Raw genomic sequence first — 14396 nt, forward strand, 5'->3', positions numbered from 1 at the left:
GTTCTGTCTCAAGATGACCCCAGGCCTCTGCTGAGGCTGCAAACAAGTCGTGGGGGCTCTGGTGGAGTGAATGTATTCGTCCACAGGGAACCAATGGAAATTAATCATGTGTGCCACTCCAGGCTGATGAAGGTCACGCATTTGAACTGGGGCAGCCCAACCTTCAGTACAGATGTAAACTTCACAAGGAAGCACCTTGAAAAAAGGGGTGAGAAGATATTTTCACAAGTTGATTTATTTTTTTTCTCCTTCCTGCAGAGACTTTATTTCATAACAGAAGATAGATGAGAGAAAAGAAAAAAAACAAAACCAAACCAAAATACAGTTTTCCAAATAGAAATTCATTTCCTAGCTGTCATTCTTGGATTTTGCATATCATGCCTTCGCATTAACTGCTGCCAAACACAAGACGTCAAGTCCATCTGGCAGATGTACATTTCCCTGGCTGCCAAGTGTTTCCTTAAGATCCAGGGGCTTCACTACTAAGTACATTTGCAAATTCCAGTCCTCTAAATGAGTAGGGCTCCTGAACAGCAGCCTCTGCTTCTGAGTGCCCTAGAAAGGAGGGGAATAGAGGTACGCTGCAATCAGGCAGAGTATCTGATGCACTTGTTTGGTAGTGAGGCCAGTTTCCGGGTAACCAGTGGCTGTACCAGCTGCGAGAGAGCTTTAAGGAATTCCTTTTTCTTCAAATTATCCCCAAATAAAATTAGAAAGTATTTAGGAAGCAGAGGGGAAACCCAACCATTCAAGCTGACATCATTACTTATTTACATATAAATACAGCCAGGAAATAAGCATATGTATTTATATATAAACAAAAAAGCTATCTGTACAATGTTTCATACACTGCTTTTCCATCCAATATTTACTACTTTATTCGTGATTTAAGAAAAAAAACTTTCTCCCCAAGAAATTGGTGATAAAATGCCCTCTGGTGGGCGTGACTGTGGACCTCTACAGCAAAAACCACCTCCTAAATAGTTCAGAGCCTTCAACATATTCTTGGGATTACTATTTTTAATGGAGTGAGACAAAGCACATGCTTTCCAGAAGAAACAGATACACCCGTGACTAGCAAGCACCATGTTTCACTGCTCAGTATCTCTGGATTAGAATATGACCTAGAAATTAAAAAAAAAACTATTAAAGCATTCCATGATTCCAAAAATTATTTTAATGTTCATTTTACCTCTTGAAGATACTTTTTCCTCCTCAAAAATAAGTGATTAAGAGAAACAGAAAAGGAAAGTGGCGTTAAGTTTTGTTTTGCCTCAGCATAACAGAACCTTTGTCGACGAAAACTGAAAAAGGAGGAGTGGATAAGAGCTGCATTTTCAGAGCTTATGAATCATTTTTGTCCTGTTAGAATACAAGGCACAGCTAGGAAGCAGGCCCGAACTGTACAGACAACAAAAAAACCCCAGCCCTTGTCCCAGCGGCGTTTACTGCCTGAACAGAAAAGGCAAGGATGGAAAAACCCTTCAAAAATATATCAAAGTGTACTTCATTCTTAAGATGCTCAATAATTGTGGGTGGTGCTTTCATTAATCACAAACAAAATTAATCTAATAAAAAACCAAAACAACAAACAACTGAAGGCTTACGATGCAGTGACAGAAGAGGTAATTCAGCAACTTGGGGGCAGAGTGCATGTGCAGCTACTTTGAGAATATATATGTATTACACAAATAAATAAACTAGACTACTTTGACAGCACAGCCAAACCCAAAAAGGAGAGCCACCAGGCAGATTAGACTATGGAAGCCTGGCCCTAACACTGCCAAAAGAAGCTGCAGTTGCACACAGAACTGAAGCTGACCCCACATAGTTTCTAGGGATTTTTTTTTTTTTTTTTGTGCAACAGCAAAGCTTCAGAAATGCAGCTAAAGAACAAAATACTTGCGTCACATGAAGGAAAGTGGAAGAACTCTGCTGTTTACCCAAGTTCCCTCGGAAGCCTTTGTGCCTCCACTTCACATGGGATATGGCATTTTCTCTGTTTATCTGGATGACTAAAAATTTGCTTCCAGCCTCCACAGTACAATTTACAGTTAATTGTTGCTTTATGCCAAAAATATTTGTGAGTTTGATCTACACATGGAATATGAAGCATTTCTGTCTTTTTAAAGATGTTTCTGGGCAACAAAACTTTGCTTTTGAAGTTGTTCTCGGATATAAACAATAGTATGATTTAACATTCACTCTCTCCTTCTCTACTCTCAGAAGGAAAAACCAAACTGCCAAAACAGCTCTCATTTATTTGAAATTTGCCCTTTATACAAGTAATGCACCCCTGTTCTGTATAGAGCTCCGTCCCTCTCTAGTGGCAGCCAGGTCACATACCAATTGGTAAACCTGCACCAGGCTTGAGCTAAAAACCATCTGTTTACCCAAAGATCAGAAATTTTAAAAGTTAAAGATTCAAAGATCCCCCATTTATTCCTCTTTGCCAACAGCCCACACAGAGATAGAGTTACAATTTTCTCTGAAAGCAGAGTCAGGGTTTCACAAAGCAATGTTGTCACTTGCTGCTGTACTGTATAAACTCTATCACCACTTCACAATCATTCCTGAAAGCATCTCTAGACATTATGCTGATTGCAGCTACAGTGAAACATATTTCTCTTATGCAATTGAGCAAGCCACGATTAAAGTGGTGTATTTGTGCTTGTAATAGCTATACACACAATGCCTGTGCCCCTAAATTGTTGCCCAAAATTAGAAGTAACAGTCTATCTAGGTAAAATTAGTAATGACATTTGTTGGATCTCATCTTGATCGTTAGTCTTTCTTCAAAAGCAGCTTCGCTGTTCAAATAGCAATTACAGGTGTAAATTACACTATTCCACCCCCTTCAAGCAAATATGTAAGATATATATAGTTTATAAAAATAAAGTTTATGCTATTATGCCTGAAAAGCATAAAGAACACTTTGTTTTGGGTTTTTTTGTCTTTAAATTTACTAATCAAGAAGGGCCAGGGCTATACAGTTCTGATGTGAATTTAACAACAATCTTTATATAAAAATAAGAGGCTTATACTGTTTTATTTTTGTACTATTTGTTTTTTAGGGTAAAACCATCCTCTTAAAATGAGAAATGGCTATAGTAAAATCAAGTAGGTTACAAGGTCTAACTCAAAACCAAGAACTGGTATGCTCCAATTTGATAAAATCATATTTAGACAGGGGAGGACTATATAACCTGCTGTCATATGCAGCATCATTTAAAAAAATTCCTTGAGGAAATCTGAGCCTGTTCACACCTTCCTAAAGATGAATAACTGCATGAGTAACGATGTAGCCCAAAAACTGGAGGAAGGAAATGGTTAACCATGACTTTCACAGCAAAAGTCTAACCAGGCTTCAGATGAAAGGTATAGAGGTACTTAACACCCTGGTTAACCATCACCTCAAGCAGTAGATGCCTTGGCTCATACTGCACCTGCATTTCCATCATAAATAGTTTAAGCTTCTCAACCTCACCCATACGGGTGTCATTCTTGATCTCCAGCCCAGACCACCTTAACTCTGTCATCTGAGCACTGCAGCTGCATGAAGTTCTTTGAATAAAGAAGCCAGCACAGCACACAGTTTTGCATTTTGGCTTTTTGTTTTACTTGTACTATTCTTGAAATATAAAAGTTCAGTAACTTAGCTGTTGCAACAGCAAGATTTCTTCAAGAACAATTTTTAGATGGCTTGAAGGATGCTGCTGTGAACTGTTCAAGTGTAATATTGAAACAGTGAGATTAAGGAAAACTTGCTGCAATTTCTCTTTTAGTAAGAGCATCCCCTACACACACACATACAAATGGGCTTTCAAATTTTTTTATGTGAGACAGAAGAAAAACAAACAAACCAAAATAAGAGTATTACAGCAGCAAGCGAACCACAATTGTCCCCTTCATCTTCGGCTGCATTTCTGTATCTCTGTACCACTTTAAAAATCAGTCCTGTAATTTAAAGGCTTCAGGCAAGCCTTTTTGTTTCCTTAATTCCTCTACCTTTTCTATATATTTTTCCTCCTATAAATAACAACTCAAATATCAGACACAACTTCCCATTGCCATTTAGTTTAGAGAGATAAGGGTGCGATGTTGCAGAACTATAACTGCCCAGAAGTTTAATCATGAAATTACACATTTCTCTTCCAAAAAGAAAAATGTACTAGAAAATAGGTTTTACTTTGGAGATTTGATATCTTAAAGAACAGGCAGAACACTTATCTAATATTTTCAGGGTACCAAAAGTAACTTTATTTAACTCCACACGTTTGGGCCAAGGACAAATTTGGCCCATTTTATATAAGACAGAACTGTGAGGGGAAGAAGAAAAAAGTATTGAAGCACCTGGACCACACAAACCAGAAACCAGAAAGTATGCCTACTCCTCAGCCAGCTGCCCCACTCTTTTTGCAGTCACTGTCATCTATGGAGATCTGCAGACTTCCTTTGACCTTAAGACAGTCACAGTTGAATTTCACAAGTGATTTGTTCCTCGGGGTACAGAAGAACTGCGCAACATCAGATACGTATTGCAACATGAGAGTTCCGCAGGTGTTAACTAGATCAGGATTTAGTCCACAGTTCAGCAACTCCTGTGACAATTCACACTTTGAGATCAACTGAGAGGTTCCCCAGAAGGTCCCATGCAGCCATATTCCATAGTCTTATGTGCTATAGGCAGCTTTTAATCAAATCTCATTACATTTTTTTGCAGTATCAAAGCTTAGACTTCAGAAATCCAGAAGGTCGGTTTTACTTTCAGACTTGTACAAAGACAATAAAGAAGAAAATGTTGGCCCTGACAGCTAAAGCCTCAATACTTCTGAAATTGAGATTGGGCATTCAATCCAGCCTGCAGAAAACCCAGACTAGCATCAGTGTAAATGAGATAAAAGCTAACTCACAGAAGATCAAATCCAACTTTCATTTATGTCTATGCAACATTGATTTCTGTTAACTACATGCACGTAACCAAGAGCAACATTTGATCTGAAGCATAGTACCTTGATGTCCAGCTATTGTAAAACAGAAGCAAAAAGGTAGCTACAAACATTTGACTGATGTTGCCTGCAAGCAAGGCACTGCAGAAAGCTGTACCAGCAGTTCATATTGACAGAATTAAGATGGGACATAGCAAACCTCGCTATTAGAAGTAATTGCACAAATATTTGGAGTAGTCTTTTAAAAAAAAAAAAAAAAAGAAAACAACAAACATGACATGGGGGAAAGGCAACATAAAGCCACAGACCAAGAAATAAGCTACCACATGCAAATACATGCGAGCTTCTCCCAGGTTAATTCTCCTCTTAATGGAATATTGATTGGTATGCTCAATGTTTAGAAATGTGAAATAATGTGGGGAAGAGAAGGAAGGGAAGACACACTCAGAACAGCGAGTTCTGTTTAATATATCCTTTCCTCATACAATCAGCAAAAAATAGCATAATAAAGAGGGCAGTGCAGTATATTTAACATTTTACTTTGCATTTTATTAGCAAATTTGTCAGAGATGACCTGGAAGTGTTAATTGCACATTTTTTCACACTTTTCCTAAAGAAACAAAGTACATAATTTTTCATAACCTCTCACCACACAATACCCTTACTGTACCTGGTATTTCTATTCTGAATAGGCCTGACTAAAGCATCTGTGGTACTATCTAGGCTTTTCAGATGTAATCTATCACACTGTTTATGAAATTGCAGGGGAACCCACTGTTTGGAAGGAAAAGCAGGGAAGTCCAGTCATGGTGGAAAACATCTGGATAAGCTTTGTTACATCTACTCCTACTCCTAAGTGAAAAGGGAGGATGAGGAAGAAAAAAGTTCCATCTTTGAAGCAGTTACATATATAAACCTCCCATTTCTTAAAGAGAAATCTTAAAATATAACCAGTGCCATACAATCAAGCAGCCATTTATTCCTACCTGCTAGAAATGGCTGCCTGTTCCAGGGACTACCACTACCTGTACAGTTTTAGAGAAAAAAGAGTTTCTTCTGTCCTTTTCTTTCTGTCATTCAGAGTCCTTCTGAGATACCCCTTATAGCCTCCAAAACAATTTACTGAAACAAGTCATTCAAAGTAGAGCAGAAGGGGGGGGGGGGGGGGGGGGAAGGCCAAACCAGAAGAACCAACTACCATTGCCTTCAGAGTTCCTAGCCTTGATACTCTCAGCAACAACAGCATCACATCTCAGCTCAACATCTCTGCCGACCCATCCCGCTACCAGTAGATTGCTATACTTCAGCATATGGGCACCATCAAGGAGCTGTTTCCATTTATAGGTTGATGCAGTTAAGTTTGTTCATATGTTTTACATATACATATATTTTTATGCTCTGTCCTTCATTCCAAAACACAAGAAGCTTCACTCAGAATTAGCAACTTCTCCCTACCCTTCCTAAACTTTATGAAGGGGTAAAGAGTAAGCTCAAAAAGATGTTGCTTAAGTTAAGTTATTCTGTAGCATCTCATACAGTTTCAAAAGTATCTTCCAGACAGATATATATACTTGACAACATTTTGTAACGTGAAGTGTTCCAATTTGGCATTGTTCCACTCTTGGCATGCAAGAGACAATAAAAGTCAAAAGAAAGTTAAAAATTAAATTTTTGAAGTACACAATATGTTAGGAATCATTTAATGAATTCAGGTGCCTACAAGTCAACCAGAATTTGCAATATATATATTTTTTCCAAATCACAGGCAAACACAGCTGCATCTACTTTAAGCTACTCCATATCACATGATTATGATGAAGATCTTTCTGAATTCTTTTTCCTCTCTTCTTTTGATCTGGAGTTTACCTGTGGCTGGAAAAACTAACACCATTTAAATTCTTTTCCCTCTAAGGAAAACAGCATGTTTAAGCCTCAGACTGAGAAGAGTAACTTTCTTTGGGTAGTTACAGCACGCTGCAGTCTGCAAATCCATCAGCATTGTTTCTGCAGTCCAAAAACCAAGATTCTACAACAAGGTCTGACAAAGCAGAACTGATCAGAATTAACTGATTTAAATATTAATTATTCATCAGCACAGACTTCAAGAAGAGTCTGAAGCAAAAGCTCTTAAAGCACACTTTAAACGCAGTATTTCTACTAACTGCATTACCACGTAGATCATGGTTGTGGGGTGGGTTCTTTTGTTGTTGTTTAAAAAACGTGGAGACTGATAATGAGCATCTCTCTCAAAGTTCAAAGTTATCAAGAGATGCATGAATGAAGTCCAGCTCAACAAATTAGGCACATCTTGAGTTTATGAGACCTGCTGCAGGACACTCTTATTGCTTCAGATACCTCTGTATGAATGTGAGGGATTCTTCACAGAATCTCTCAACTACATTGACAGTCCATTGAACTACCACACACACACCCCTAACAGTTTTTAGTTAACAGCAATGTTGCAGAGGGCTTGCATCAGTGGCAGATTTTCTTGGAAACTATTGCACAGAAAAAATTCCAAAACACGTCCTTAGAAATAATCTGGTCTCAATCAAATTGCACATTACCTGTATTTATGTAGAGTTTAGTCTTAAAACTAAAGACAAACCCAAGAACTGTACATTCATGTCTTCCAGTATGCCAAGCCAAACCTGAAGAGAAGCCCTAGCACCCGTATCATGTCATACAGCATATTGTAATGGATGGCAGGGAATTGAAAACAAAAACAGAAAGTGCTACGAAAGAAACACTTTTTCATTTTAAAGTAAGTCTGTCTTTGTAGTTCAAGCAGACTGCTTCAGTGAATCACTATTACTACTGCAAGCCAGCACCATGAATTACCTGAAGCTTAAGACTACTAAAAAGAGTGTGTTTTTCTGATTTTGATGCCAATTATAGCAAAAATACAAGTTGAGGATATTTGAAAACCTAGAGCTAAGCACCACAGATGAAAAAAGCAGCACATAAAAATTAAGGAAAATGGTCCCATGTTTCAGACATTCTAATCCACAACATAAAATTATTTATGGAAGAATGTGACTAGGAATTCCATTACTGTCATTTATCAGATGGTCAAGACAGCACAGAGGTAACCGGCTACATAACAACAGCATCAGGAAGGCTTCTGGGGGCATCTCTTGTCCCAGGTCTGCCCAGTTCTGGTTTAACCGTAACAGGTAAGCAGCGCGTATTCACACCCTGTGACATGCGTAGATTTTTAAGAAATCTGACAGAAAGGCACTCCTATAAGAGATTTCTAATCTATTTCCTTTTAATCTCTTTCTTTATAGCTGAGGAAGAGTTCTTTGTACTTTTGGTAACAAAAGAAACATAACAGTGACAGCAGCATGTCAAAGCTGTTTACGTTTCATACAGCCTCACACTTGGAGTTGCTGTTGGCACATTACTTCTTGAGGAGACAGTCTTCAGCTTTCGCATAGGAGCTCCATCTTCCTACAAGTAACTTTATAAAACAGTTAACTGCATAAAGGGATGCTAAAACCCTTTCCCACAACAGGCAAGCTAACACAAAACCAGAAGGGAAATTTAAAAAAAAAAAGTGACAAAGGGTTAATACATGGTATCAAGTACCCGCAAGTATCTCTAAAGGAATGTTACCCCATGTATGTTTATGGGCTTTAGGAAATGGGTATTTATACAGTATTTCTTCTGTCAAGAGATGAGTACATTAAGAAAGTGATTAAATACACAAATAAATCACAGAATCTAATGACACTATCTCATATTTAAGGTTACTGAGTCAGCACGCTGCAAGGCCAAATATTACAAAATGGAAGATCTGGAGGGTGAAAAAAAGCTGAAGGACCAAAATAAGTCACTAACCCATGCTGAGAATTTTAGCTAGCTAAAAGTCTCAATTACAGCACAAAGAATTAATGATCTGAAAATGATGTAGACCTCTGTGGTGCACTATGAAGTTGATGCTCTGCAAACAGCAGCTTCAGGATCAGGCCTTCAGGTGTCTGGGCTCCCCTGGGTCCGTAGCCTATGGCAGCACATCAGTGTAGTTAGTAGACAAGTCACTGCAGGAACTTGAGTAATGCTATGCTCAACCTAAAGTTAAAGAAGGAATGCTAAAAAAATGAAAGTATTAGACACCAAAACTTAGAAGTACATTAAAAAAATCTCCAGATCACTTTTAAGATTCCAAAAATAAATGCCACATCAGGGATCTAATGGAAGGGACAGGGGTTAAACATGAGAGGACAGACTGAAATTTTTCTCTCCGTTTACAGATCCAGGAGTACTTTCCCTTACCACCACTAAAGCTGCACTAAGTTTCCACCACAGCACACAGAGGCTCTACACAGAGAAGGAGGGAAGGAAAAAGAAAAGGAAAAAAAAAGATTCTGCCTCCCATCATTTATTTTTTTTCCCCTGTGCTTTGGAAGAACTGGGTCTGTTGGTTTTCAGAACCAAATTAAAAGGTCAGGAAAACAAGTAGGTATGGACAAGACTGAATTGCAGGTGAGCATGGAGAAGCAGAGAAACAGCATTGGGAGGAGCACCAACAACTGCAAATAGTTAAGGCCCTGATTCTAGTAGTCCTTAGTGCAGTGCTGAACTGGAGCAACTCAAAAGGAAACAATGGATCAGAACTTGGGAGAAGGATGCACAGGAGCGAAGCACGATTGCTGGTGAGATGAGCACAGCAAACCTGGGTATAATGCATTCTCCTCACAAACAGGCACTAAAAGCGATAGCACCAGATACGGTGCACAGTAACTCAAAAATTGTATTTAATTTCTGGATCTGTGTCTTTCTCTCCCTTCATTGAGAGGCTTTCTATTCAACATACACACTATATGCTTTTTATTATTGTTTGAAGAGCAGCAACCCTGGCAGCATGCTCATCTAGAAGAAGAGACAAAACAGAGGTGGTTACTTTCTTCCCTCAAGATTTCTGCTTCAGAAACAGATGAACAAGAAAGGGTTTGCTCCTGCACACTACCACTTTTTGTTTCGTTTCAGCAAGACTTTGACAAAATCTAATTCTCTATGCCATGTATCTAATATATTGGGTACTTGAAGTACGACCATCACTTATTAGAAATGTAATTAAAAAGTGACAAAACTAGATTCCCCTTCCTCAACATGCAGATGAAAACCAGTAACCCTGCCTCTATTTGTAACCATGACAACTATAGAATATTTTATTTCAGTAATATAATTCACACCGAACATTTGCTCATAGGTTTTGTTGTTAAGGGAAAGGTTGACACACTGCGCACGCATTTCATAAGCTACTGGAGACAACAAATACCGGAAAGTCTGGCAGTTTTCAAGTCCGAGAACCCAGTATGTATTTCAGAGCTCATTTAAGACCCTCTACAGGAAGCTAAATGAAAATGAACAAAAAAAAAAAACCAAAACACCCAAACTGTTACTGGGCATTACTTGCAAGACAACTACTTGCTATGACTGGATGTTTTTTGACTTTTAAATAAACCACAATGCACTTTCATATTTTAGAAGAGGTAGAACTCAAACCCTGAACTTTGATTTTCTATTAAAATACCATAGGCATGATTCAGTTTCTATTATGAAACATCAAAATGGATGTTATGGGAAAAGATATCTATATGAAACAAGGCAATGAAAGACTTAGTTTACATATGCTGGCTAAGTATCAGTCTTCATGGGTCACTGAATTATTTGCATCTCTCTCATATTTCATCTTAAATTGAAGACAAGTTCCATAAACACACATAATAAGGACAGGTTACGAGAACAACAAAAAAGAAAACCTTGTACATTGTTCAGAGAAGATTAAACAACCTCCTGAGCATAACTGAAGTTTGACTCATATAAATGTCAGTGTAAAATATGGCTTTATTTTTTCCCCCCATGTGGAAAAAAAATAAAGCCATTAGCAGTTTAAACCAAAATACAACAATAACAAAAAGAAAAGACACACTGTTGCTCTGTTTCAGAGGAAAAAAAAAAAAAAGCACTTGCTGGAATACTATTCCTTCTCTCACATAGGTCATCATATCTATCAAGGAGGATTTAAAGTTTCAGCAGATTGCTAATTATAAGAGACAGTAATACTGTTCTCTGCAGTCACCTTAAAACTACAGTAGTTTGCTTTTTTAAGTCCCTCAAAATTGACCTCAAAAGGACAGGCTGATAAACACGTTTAAATCAGTGCAAGAGACTCACACATGCCTACACATACACACAGACACACACTTGCCGAGTTGTTTTAAGGAATATCAGGAAGAAAAGTTTCTTCATTTATCAGAAAAACACTCTACATAATCTTCCGTTAAAACAAAAAATAAGCCTGCAGCAAACATGCATGCCTCTTTTCTTCATTGATGGAAAAGTGATTAAATCCTCCTTAATCTAGTTACCAGAACGCTGTTATTTTTTTCCGAACAGTTTTCACATACAATAAACAAAAGATAAGCAACCAACTACATAACCAGGGCTCCATAATTTTTGGTGGTATTGGGGAGATAAATCCATTTCTAGCGTTCTAGGAATGTTTTCAGTTTAATAAATGAAGCCAGAGGGAGGGGAAATAATCTGAGAGACTATGCGTACACACTATTTATGAAATGTATGAAAAACAATACCATCCATCCCTAGAACTCCATTCCTCCAGACCTTTCTCCACCCTCCAGGGAGGCAAAGGAACCTGGACCCAAAATCCCGGGAACGACGGACATGCATCCTCACATGACAAGGGCAGCTAGTCACATCCACTCAATGTCAAAGGGGAAAAAAAAAAAAAAAAAAAAAAGTAGCTTTTCTCTCCCATCCTAAGCGAGACCCTTGAAAACAGGTACCCAGGGGATGCACCTCTGTGCTCCTACCGGCGGCAGACAGCTCTTCGGCTCAGAGAGAAGTTAAAACAACCCAAAACAACCCCCAAGACCAACCCATCAATAGAAAACCCCAGCGGCAGCAGCCAAACAAAACCCCGCACCGGCGGGGAAATGTCACACGGCGTGGCAAGGCACGGCGTGGGAAACGTGGACCAAGTGCTTTGCTTTAAAAAAAAAAAAAAGCAAACGCAAACATATATATGTATATATTTAAGCAATATTGTGCCGAGAAGTTCCTCGTCCACACCACGCACGGGGAGGAAGAGTAAAAGGATGCGGGTGGGGGGGGCTGGAAACGCATTCCAGGCACAGGGAGACGACGGGGCTGGCGAGGCGTTTGGGCAGGGAGGGCGGCAGGCTGCCCGCCCGGCTGCGCGCCGAGCCCTTCCCAGGCACTTTCGGGGGCGGCTCAGGGGGTGGGAAGGGGGGATCCACCGGGATGGCCACCCCCCGGAGGGGTGGGGGTCCGCGGGGACACAGCCGCCCGCCGGGGCCGGGAGAAATGAGGGGGGGGGGGGGCGGGGGGCTGGCTCGGCCGACCCCGAGCCGCGGCGGGGAGCGGGCGAGCGCCTGAAGTTGTGGGTGCGCGGCGGGGGGCTGGGGGGTCCGGCACGAGAAAAATCCTGGAAAAAAAGAGAAAATCATCACGGTAAGGTGATTATCCGCCGGCGGCTCCGCGCGCAGCACCCCCCAGGCAGCAGGAGGCACGCAGGAAGTTTTTAATGCGGGCAGCGAGCGCAGGCGCAGGGCAGCCGCCAGCCCGGCGATGCCCGACACGGCTGGCGGCGGCGGGGAGCTCGGCGGGGGCGCAGCCGCCGCGCCGCTTACCTCCCTCCGCGGGGGCGCAGGTGGCCCTGGGCCAGCGGCGCGGGGTGCGCGGCCGCGTCCTCAGGCGGCGGGAGGATGCGCGGCGGCGGGAGGCGGCGGCTTGTGCATCGCAGCCTCCGCCGCTAACGCAGAGCCCCGCGCGGCTGCGGGCACCGGGAGCCGCGCTGGAGGCCGGGCAGGGGGGCGCGGCGCGGCGGCGGAAGCTGCTGCGGAGCCACGACCATGCTCCCGTCTGGCCGCCTTCCCCTCACCTACTGCCCGCTTTAGCCGGGGAGGGAGGCGGCCTGGGCGCCGGGGCGAGGGGGCGGGCCGGCCCAATCACCGCGGCGGCGGGAGGCGGAGGAGCCCGGCCCGCCCCGCCCCGCACGCCGCGCCGGCCACGCCCCGCGGCCGCCCCCGCGGGAGGCTGCCCCGGCCCCGCCGCCGCCGCCCGGGCTCCGCGGGGCCGCCCCGCCGGGCTCCCCGGGTGCGGGCGCGGGTGTGGGGGCGGCACCTCCGCCCGCCGCGGCCCCGCAGCGCGCCGCTGTGCGCCGAGCGCTCCCCCTGTGTGCGCGGCAAGGACGTGCGGGGGGGACCGCGTTTCCCGAAAGGTCACCAGTCCCCCGGCGGTCCGCAAAAGTAGCCGGTAGTTGAAATAGCACCCCGCTCCACTGAACCGTCGCTCTCCGGGGCGTGATCCAAAGCCTCTGGAAGTCCGCGGGAGCGTTTGAATAGGTCGGTACGATTCTCTCCCGACACCACTTTTTTTTAATTTATCTATCTATCTATCTATTTATTTCTTTCTTTCTTTCTTTATTTATTTATTACTACCCATCGTGCTCGGAGTCACTACAGCTTTTACACGTGGAAATCTGCATCTGTCTCTCCGTTCCGTGTAATCTTCTGTCTGTGCGGGCTGCTCTGTGGAGATTCTTCCGATGCGCACGCAAGCCGCATATGCCGTAGTTTCAAACATAGAACACTTTGTCTTTGCTGTTTCCTGTAAGCACAAAACCAAGCTTAATCCAACCCTTTCCCCCTTACTTTGCCGGTTAAAAACGCATCGTGGAGCGATGTCGGCTGTAACGTGGTGGAGGCGAGGCGGTGGTGCCAGGCGGGAGCTGGGCGAAGGGGAGGGAAGGGAGGGAAGCGCCGGACTCGCAGGAATAGGCAAATGCAGGTTTTTATTCCGAAAGGGACACAGGCTGCCCGATGCCTGGGAGCAAGCAGGGTGCAGCGTTAAAAGGGCAATTTAATTTTCTCTCTTCCCAACCTCACAAACAAATGAAAATACATTTTGCAGTGGACTAAAACATTTCTCAAACCCAGCCATCATCATTAATATTAGAATGCTTTTAGCAGAATATGGCCTCGGTCTGAAACAGGAAGGCTCCGTACATTTTTGTTGTTAATTTATCGTGGATTAACATTGAAACCTCCAGCCCTGTACATCGCAGTGGAGTGTGAGGGTCAGAAGTTCAGAACTGTTTAAATCTGAATTATTTAGCAAGCGCATACAAGACACACTCTTCTGATTTCCACGCAGTCCCCCTCACCACCCCACTACCCACCACTCACCCCCCACCCCCCCGCCTTAGTTTTCTCCCTTTTAAACACAAGAGTCCCGTTTGGTGTTATTTGCCCTGGTGCGGTGTTATTTGCCCAGCATATATAGTTGACCCAGAATCCGACAAAAGCCGATGAGAAGAAATCTCAATGGGACTGTTGACCTAACAAGTAGCATGTCAGTCTCCCGGTGGCATTTGAATGTTCTCACAGCGAATGC

The 14396-nt window shown here is 42.5% G+C and overlaps 1 protein-coding gene across 2 annotated transcripts in view; it reads right to left on the reverse strand.

Annotated features, from left to right (window-relative positions):
- KLHL29 (kelch like family member 29) overlaps positions 1–12886 on the reverse strand; it is a 405699-nt gene extending 392813 nt beyond the window's left edge. For both annotated transcript variants that reach the window (XM_055810705.1, XM_055810704.1), the window contains exon 1: positions 12632–12886. The gene's annotated coding sequence lies outside the window, so the exon portion shown is untranslated. The remainder of the gene's footprint in view (positions 1–12631) is intronic.
- Positions 12887–14396: the final 1510 nt, after the last annotated feature.

This window comes from Falco peregrinus, chromosome 7 (genome assembly GCF_023634155.1).
Source record: "Falco peregrinus isolate bFalPer1 chromosome 7, bFalPer1.pri, whole genome shotgun sequence".
Classification (NCBI taxonomy): domain Eukaryota; kingdom Metazoa; phylum Chordata; class Aves; order Falconiformes; family Falconidae; genus Falco; species Falco peregrinus.